General features: G+C 37.9%; 1 pseudogene; it reads right to left on the bottom strand.

Moving 5' to 3' along the window:
* Positions 1–354: 354 nt before the first annotated feature.
* Positions 355–1586, bottom strand: LOC124973225 (ras-related GTP-binding protein C-like; annotated as a pseudogene).
* Positions 1587–9368: the final 7782 nt, after the last annotated feature.

The following is a 9368-nucleotide window of genomic DNA, read 5'->3' as shown; positions in this document are numbered from 1 at the left end:
ACAAAAGTCTAAAGGAAGCATATAAAAATTCAGTTTTTCTATTATTCTCAGCTGGAACTGATGGTAACATTCCCTGGTATGATGGATAAATGGTGTGATCTCCAGGTCCAAAATATTCCAACTTTTTAAAGTAGGACCCAAAAGAGGAGAAAGACACACTTGAGTTCTGTGGTGTCTAGAATTCTTTTTTGCCATGTTTTAAAAAAGAAATAGTAACTTCAGTTGTATACCGCTGGTTGAAGGGGTTTTCATTCAAATGAGAAACTCTACCCCTCGTCTCTAGTGGGACAGGCACCAGATTCCAACAAAGCAGCAACTCCCATGTCCTGCAGCACGTGGCATCTGACCCTGGACTGAAGAGTAAGCTGGCATCAAGCCCCAGTGCTGGAATTCAGACTAGATGGCATTTCGTGGCGTGCCATTGTGTGCCAATGCTTTCAGGCTAGGAACACTGGTCTGGTGACTACAGCTCCTATGAGAAGTCACACCCACCTCAAAAACCTCATGAATAGCTTTTCAGAAACAGTGGAAGTTGTAGTCTATTAAACCTTTTCGTTCAATGCTCTCTTCCCTAAGAATGCAGACCAGTGCCAAAAATTCAGTCACCTCCTTTAAATAAAGGACCGTTGTATTATTCAGCTTGATAATTGCCATAGATTCTTTGTCATAAGCACTTCCACTTCCATCTTCTTTTAACCCATATATACAAGACACATCAATTACAACATCAGTCATGTCACAGCAAGTCTAAGATTCACTGGGGAACTGTCTTTTGCAATGTAGATTTTGCTGACAACATCAAAAAGAAAAGCTTTTTCAATACCTGAATTTGATATAAAGATATTTAATAGGTTTTCCAAGGTCGGCAGTTGTGGAATGAGTTTCTGCACCACCTTACTAAAGGCTTCAAATATTGAGTGGTCATAGGTACTAGTCAAATAAAAGCTAAGATGGAGTTTTTCTAGCCCAGCATCTGCAAGGTCATTATTGGCTCTCTGATGAATGTCCCTCTGTGTTTCTATTTTGTGATCATCAGACAGACCATCAACTTTGTGAATAAAAACCTCAAAATTCATGTCTGGGTTAACTTTGTAGGCTTTAGAAACAGTAATGTGAAGTCTTGTTAAAGCCTCCATGTAGTCATCCTGTGCATCAATGACATATATTAATGCTCCTGTTCCCCTGAAGTTCATCTCGTAGTCAAAGGTTGGGTCAAAAAAGTCCATTTGCCCAGGAAAATCCCAAATCTGGAAATTCACGAAGGAGCTATTGGAAATGTCGTCTTTATAAATCTTATTGGTACTCTCCAAAAAGAGGGTCTCATTGGTCGACATCTTATGAAACACCACCTTCTGGATGGAGGACTTGCCGCTGCGCCGCAGCCCCATGAGCAGAATCCTGAGCTTGGAGCTGTCAGCGCCCCCCGGGCCACAGCCGCCGCCGGCCCCCGCCCCAACCCCACCGCCCGCTGCCGCCGCCTCCTCTTCCTCCTCCTCCACACCATAGATGAAGTCCTTTGGGAACGAATCCGCTGCGCGGTAACTACCTGCGAGGGGCGTCTCCTCCATCCCGCACTGCAGGGACATGGTGCTGGACCGCCGCCGCCAGCGCCCTGACAGGCCAGGCCAGGCCAAGCCGCCGCCTCCTTGTCTTTGTCTTTGACCTGCTCTAGGCAAGACATAAAATGGGAAAAAAAGCTGAAGCAAGAAGGAACAGTATGGCTACTTTATTGTTAATTGCTGCTGGTTATAGAGAAACCACGACTATTGCTGATTTGTAAAAATTCCACTAGAGCTCTATCCTTTTTTTAAAAACACTTACTGGAAAATTTGAAAGAAAAATGCTTCATCTGGTTGGAGGTTGGATTTTTGCCTTCGTACAAAATTTATGCTCATCAAATAAACATTTTTGTTGAATGAAGGTTCTATTAAAGAGGAAAAGCAAACTTATCACTTGATTTCTGGAAGACAGCCAGGAGGCTTGGTCCTGCTGCTGCATCTTTTGGGATACTTCTTCCATGAGGAAAGCTCTAGGAGGTTGGAAGTTGTGGCACAGTCCTTTGATTCCTAAGTCAGGAGTGCATTGTCTTTAAGATGCTCATCTATATTTCATTGTGGTATTCATGCTGTGCAAAGAGAAAAGTCTAAATGTAGACTTCAGGCTGCAAATTTCCATAACCATTTTTGCTACAAACTGAAATGGACTGCAGTTTATTCCTGGAACTTTTTGCTGTAAATAATTTTTTGATATCTGAATTAATCCCTGGTTTACTCTTAGAGTTGGAGACAAGTAAATAATGCAATAGCCCTTTCTCAAAATTTTTATAGGAAGTGGGGAAAGTAGAGAAGATAAAGAAATCTTTAAAGAATTTTTTGGAATGATTTTGCAGATAAATTTGCATCATAGTTGACTCTAGTATTCATCTAAAAACATTTGAAGGTGTTCTTATTTTACACAATGCCAACAATATTCATTTAACTTTAGGAAATTCTTGTTTTCTTTTGGCCTCAAATCTATGATTTAAAGAATTTACTCTACCTATACAAAGGATCTTTAAGGATCAAACACATAAAACTTAGTGGCAAATATTGTTTACACATTTGGAAGAAAGCACTATATATGTGCAGCATCACTCTTACTATCAACCAGTTTGTCCACCTGAAACAGATATTATATGGCTTTACTAATTATATAATAAGAGTAACTCAAGAGCATTTGGACTAGTATGTTTGATTTATACCTCCTTCCCTTTGGCTGGTGTCCACAGGCAATAATCATAAGGAAGAATGAATAGAATTAGAAACACAGGAACAGATGCAAAGATGAATTTACTAACTAGAAATACTAAGTTCTAGAGATGTGCCACAGTGTGACTTTCACTCTCCTGTTCTCCAAGTAAATGCATCCTCCTCATATAGTCCTCATGTATTTTAATCCTGCATAATTTTAGGTATACAGATTGAGTCACCTTCTATTCTTAACTCTGAGTGTCACTTCAAAAACCTTTACTCTTCCTTACCACATGGTGCAGGCATGTAAAACCAAGCATTGTAAATATTTACACATTACAGTAATTATTAGGGTTGAAAACAAAATTGACTTCTATAACAGCAACACACAAAATTTACTCATCAAGGTAATTAAGACAAGTCCGAGGGTATTCAATAAGAGCTGGTAATGAAGTTTGAAACTGCTGTAATTAGTTGCTATCTACCTACTTTTAGTTTACTAAAATAATTACTTTACATTCATACTTCATTTTGATGTTTTATTAGTGAATTTATTTTTTATTTTAAGTATATCTTTCATCATCAATTATTTATTTTTAATAAACAAGATCAAGAGAAAAACATGAAATTTCATCAGGTTTGTGTTATGATCTATGTATGATAACTTTCTATATTCTAAGCCTTAGCATTGGAATGCATGGTAATACTTCAGAGGAACATTTGGTTTTACATTACACATATCACTATAAACATTTGGATAATTCAAGAGTGACATTGCCAGCAAGGAGATTATTATATGGGATGATGCATATGATATTCTTCACACAATGTCCAGCAGATAGTAAGCATTTTAAATTGCTAACAAATTGTAATCATTACTTTTGTCATCATTTCAAGAGCTCTAAAAGACACTGTCACTTATTGTAAATGAAATATTTCTGTTCAGTACACTGAACAAAATTATTTATTAGAAAATTTGTTATGTTTATATAAGTAATATTAATCTCACACTCATATGTGAACACAGCATAATTTGTTAGGTTTCATTGCCCAGTACTTCCTCATGTGCCCTACAAGCCCTGTTCCTCTCTATCCCTTTTCTCTACTTTATTGATCTCCCTAATATTTTCAAGAGATTCACCATTTTTTCTTTCCTGTCCAACATCAGCATATGAGAGAAAACATTTTCTCTTTCTGTGTCAAGCTTATTTAACTTAGCATGATGTTCTCCAACTCCAATTTGTCATTTACAAAAACAAAATAAAATTACATGCTTCATTATGATTGCACACAACTCCATTGTGCATGTATATATATATATATATATATATATATATATATATATATATATATATACCTCACATTCTTTATCCATTTATCTATTGGCAGGCACATTGATGGTCCTATAACTTGGTTATTCTGAATAGTACTGCTACAATAGTTGTCATGCATGAAGATACTGATGTTTGATGGCATAGAAAAATTGACCAAAGATATCATAAAATCATAATTGATAGTAAAAAATTTGTATTTTGGTTGTTGTATGTCTTCAGATTATCACCCAAATAATGATAATTGTGTTCAAACACTTTCATAGCACACTAGAATTCTGTTGCACCTTGGGATCCATTTGGAAGAAGAAGTGAAAGAAATTATACAGGTTTTCTTGAGACCCAGTGGTCCTCCTCAATCTTTTCCTGATTTTAGAAAATCCTATCTTAATGTTTTTGTGGATTCTATTTTTTACATGTGAAGTGAGTACACAGTATTGTGACTGTCTAACATGAACATATCTTATCTTTTAATTACTTTTTTAATTTTCATAGACTGCATTTTGATTTATTGTCCACAAATGGGGTATATCTTTTTGTTTCTATGATTGTGCATGATGTAGATTGATAACATTTGTTTCATCATACATGTACATATGACAATGATGTCTGTCTCATTCCACCAATTTTCATAACCCCTTCCTCCCTCTCATTTCTCTCAACATAATCTAAAGTTCCTCACCCCTCATCCCTCCACCTCCATTATATGTCATCATCCACTAATCAGGGAAAACATTTGGCCTTTGGCTTTTTGGGAGTGCTTAATTCACATAGCATGATATTCTCCAATTCAATCCATTTATCTGCAAATCCCATAATATTATTTTTCTTTATGGTTGAATAATATTCCATTGTGTATCTTTTTGTTTGATGTTGTGCTGGTAAGGACTGGCTGGGGTAGAAGTTGCATAGGAGAATTGAAACTGGAAGCAGGGGTGGGAGATATGCAGCCCATTGAAATGATGTGGAGGCAACCAGTTTTATTACTAGTCTGCAGGACCACTGTCATTCTTCATAGCATACTATGAAGAAAAACAGAGGAAGTCTTCTCAAACAGATGTTGTGGATAACTAGAGAGGGAAAGAAAATGACTAGGTCAATTAAAGCCAAATTACATGTTAAAGGTGGATCTTGGGATAAACCTCAACCCTTGAATGGTAACTTTCTGGTCATTTTTGTGAATGCTTGTGACACAATTCATCTCCATTTGCCACAAGTGTGGAAATATATCAGAAGGCACTTTGTGTCAGGTCTCAGGTATTGTGATGCCATTTGCATCCAGGTTTCAGTGCAAACTTCTAAGTTCTAGGAAGTTGTTTTCTTCCTTTGTGAAGTTCAGGGATATTGAGCTGGACTCCCCACCACATAGAACTTGTATATGTGTGCATAATCATCAAATACTGGCACAAATCTGGGAGTGTTTTTTTGAATTACCAAATTTTTTATCTGGGAAATCATGTCTCATGAGGGCTCATGCTTTGCTGTAATCAGAGTGAACAAAGCCTAGTTAGGTCTAATGGTTTGAGTATTTGCTTCAAAGATGGTCCCTAGTACAGGCTATATTCAGTGTGTAAGTCTCACCTCCATAGTAGGCTCTGCAGATTAAAAGATCAATGAAATGAAATCACTCTTTAGGACTTGTGGTCTAGTTAGTGGGCTATAGCTGCCTCACAGCAGTTCATCTCATGTACTATTTTTTAAATAACAGCTTTATTTAGGTGTGATATTCCCACTATGAATTTGACTTGTGAAATGTTCTGCTCCAGTTCTAAATCATTAGCACATTCACACTGTTGTGCATGCACACCACTTCCTATCAGAAATTTTACTTTACTATGAAAGAAAACCCTGTTCTCATTTGTAGTCATTCTCTATAAGTCTTCTCTAGCTCCAGAAATCATAAGACTTTGTCTCAATGATTTGTTCATTCTGAACATTTAACACAGAAGTAATATTCAGTGCATGGCCTTTTGGCAACATCCATGGCCTTAAGTTATCGCGTCCCCTCTGCCCGCAGAGAGAGACACGACAAACGTCTGAAGCTTTGGAAGTATATTGCGTACAGTCTTCCTTTCTTTCCTTCTTATCTATCCCTTTCTCTCGCTCTCTTTCCCTCTCCTGCACTTCACTCTTCTCCCGCTCGGCTCTCGCCTGCTCCAGCCGCTTCGTTTCTCCCGCTCGGCTCACGCCCGCTTGCACGCCTCTATTCCCAGCTTCTACTCCTACTCTCAGTTTCTTCTCTCTTTTCTTTCTCTTGCTCTCTTTCCCTCCGCTTAACTCTCGCCTGCTCCGGTCGTTCCGCTTCTCCGCTTCTACCCCTACTCTCAGTCGCTTCTCTCAGCTTCTGCTCTCAGCTTCTGCTCCTACTCCCAGCTTCTTCCTCTCTCAGCTTCTTCTTACTCCCAGCTTCCACCTCGCTTCTCCACCCACCAAGCTTATATACACTTCAACCAATCAGGGGAGAGCACACGAGGTAAACGTGCGGACAGCTGCAGGCATAGAATAGGTACACGAGGGGGGGCATGCTCTAATCACATCGTTAACTAGCCAATCATTGGAATTCGCTGGTTGTTTACTGTATAGCTGGCCACTTTTGGCTCAGTGCCAGGCGCCATCTTGACCGTGCTCAAGGCTGGGGGTCCCGGAAACCCCGACATTAAGTCAGCTCTCTTTCTTTCCTCTTGCCTTTTGCTGGTAATCATTATACTTCACTGAGTCATTTCATTGGTCCATTTTCTGGCCTGGGTTCTTCAGAGTAAAGAAAAGGCACTCCTTCCTTCAACAGGTATTTGTCAGATGCCTCCTTTATGTCACATTCCATGGGTTCCTGTTCTCACTAAATTCAGTCTGATAAAGGTACAATGAGAAACATGAGCAAAACAAACACACATATATAATCAAATAATCAGAGAAGCCCTGTCCAAGAATAAAATATTTATACCAAAATTTGAAAGAAGACCCAGTGACACAAAGAGATGGGACTAAACATTGGGTAAACCATTTGGAGCTAAGGTTTTCAGGAGTCTGGTGAGTTCCAAGGTCTAAAAGGAAGCCAAAGTGACTGCACTGCTATTAGGAGGGCATCCCAGGTGAGAGGAGCAAGGCCATAGTCACCTGAATCTTTTTTGTGAGAAACAGGTTTGGATTCTTCCAGGTGCAGTGATATTATCTGATTTGGTTGAAGAAAATCTGGCTGCTCTTTCAATAATGAAATGCAAAGGTCAAATTGGAAGATAATTCTTGGAAAGCTTCTGCATATGTTCTGTCCATTGGCACTGGCAGCCTTGGTTAAGAGAGGGTAGAAGAAATGAACTATTTTGCACACATCAAAAAGCTTTGTCAGAATGAGAATGAACAGATCTTAAAGATGTGTTGAGTGTAAAGTGGAGTCAGGGCCTGATTTGAGCTCTTTGGTATACATTTCTCTAAAGTTAAGAAATCTGGATTCAAATGGTTTTGAGACATGTATGAAAACCCTAGGCAGAAAGATTAACTGGACATTTACATATACACAGGTCTAGAGCTCACAGGAAAGCTGGGATTGGATAAGCAGATGTGGGATCCATCAGTGTAGAGGAAGTACTTGAAACCATGTTAGTGCAAAAGTCCTTCTAGGGGAAGATTCTAGAAAAAAGAGATGCAAGCTACAATAATCTATGTTCATAAGACAGAGATAAGATGCCACAAGAGTCCAGCTGGGGAGAAGGTATCAGGGGAGCATGGTGGCATGCAGTCACCAGGAAGCATACTTTTCAGCAATTCCTGCTTTGTTGAGGAGTCTTGAGTCAATAGGAAGTGAATTCAGTATAAAATAAATGAATAAGAAATCAGCAAAGCAGAGGCAGAGTTTGGGAGGCATGAGGAAGAAAAGTGAGAAGAGAGCAGGGTACTGGGGAGCCTGTCTTTATAGCATTCAAAATCTTTGGGTAAAACCTGAACATAAGAGACTTAGCTCCACAACCTGGTTGAGAAAATGTCTAACTCTACCCTCAGCAAAGTTATAAATTGAAAAGCCCCCTGGGGAAAAATATTCTGTGGACAGATTAGAACGTTAAAAGAAGACAATGATTGAAGCACTACTTCATGCTTCACCCAGAATAATTTTTCATATCTTAATGCTTGGTTCTATTGCTTGCTGATGGTATTGCACTGTTTTACCTTGGAAGGTTATATGCGAGGGGTATCTTTAGAATTTTCTTAGCTTTTGAGACCATGTATCTTTCTTTCTTCAGTCTAGACTTGCCCATTATTAGAAGAGACAAATTATTTTATCTGAGAGATAATTTATGTCCTTTTGTGATATGCACAATGTTTATAATTTATAGCTGGGGATTATAGCTTAATACATGAACCAAATTTGAGAATGGCCTGTGCTGAGTTATTTTGGTGTTTAGAAAGTCAGTTTTATGAAGGCTGTGCTCATGGTCTTTTTAACACCTATCCTTCAATCTATAAAATTATTGAGAAATCATTATTGCCTAATTTAGTGATCTAAGTTATCATTTACCTGTGATTTGTAGAATTTGGCATTCTCTCTGCAAATCTATCATGCCAGGTACATTGAACAACAAAGTTACTCTCAATGCTTTCATTAGATTTTTCTTAATTTTAAGATGGACAAATAAAGAGAAAGCATAATCTTGTTTGAAACTGCTGTATATGGGTTAAACTTAATGAGGTAAATTTCAGTTAAATTTAAGACTTTTATCTCTATAAATGAATGTGAAACAATAATTCATGCTAATTAAATTTGAAGAGAAAGGAGGCATTGGTAACCTGCCTTTGGCTTATCTTCGATCCTTTATTGTGAGTGGACTCTGGTTTATTTAGTGCTTGAAGTTCATCTATTACACTCTATGAATTTGAATAAATCATAAATGCCTTGAGTACAAGTTAATCATTTTTTGACCTTGTTAAGAAATAAATAATTGTGGCAGTCATGAGATTTTTGAATAGTATCTAGTGATTAAATTTTTTAAAATTACTATTTCTGAATTGTTCATGGAAAATGTCCCTGATTTAGTAAAATTTGTTATCTTACTATTCTTCTTAACATTTTTAGTAATATATAACTAGTAAATATTCAAAAGAGTCAATGATCAAAATGGTAGCTAAGAATGTGATCTTGGAAATCAAACTGCATGGGTTTAAATCCTGTCTCTGACATATCACAGCAAGTGTTCTTGGACAAATGACTCAACCTCTCAGAATGAAATCAACTTCCATCCCTCTGAGGACATAAATCATAACTTTGTCTGGTGCCTCTATACTCTATATGCCACCTCCATGTTATCAGATTGTTGCAGTA

This window comes from Sciurus carolinensis, assembly GCF_902686445.1.
Source record: "Sciurus carolinensis chromosome 14 unlocalized genomic scaffold, mSciCar1.2 scaffold_101_arrow_ctg1, whole genome shotgun sequence".
Lineage (NCBI taxonomy): Eukaryota > Metazoa > Chordata > Mammalia > Rodentia > Sciuridae > Sciurus > Sciurus carolinensis.
This window is presented reverse-complemented; position numbering and strand designations above follow the sequence as displayed.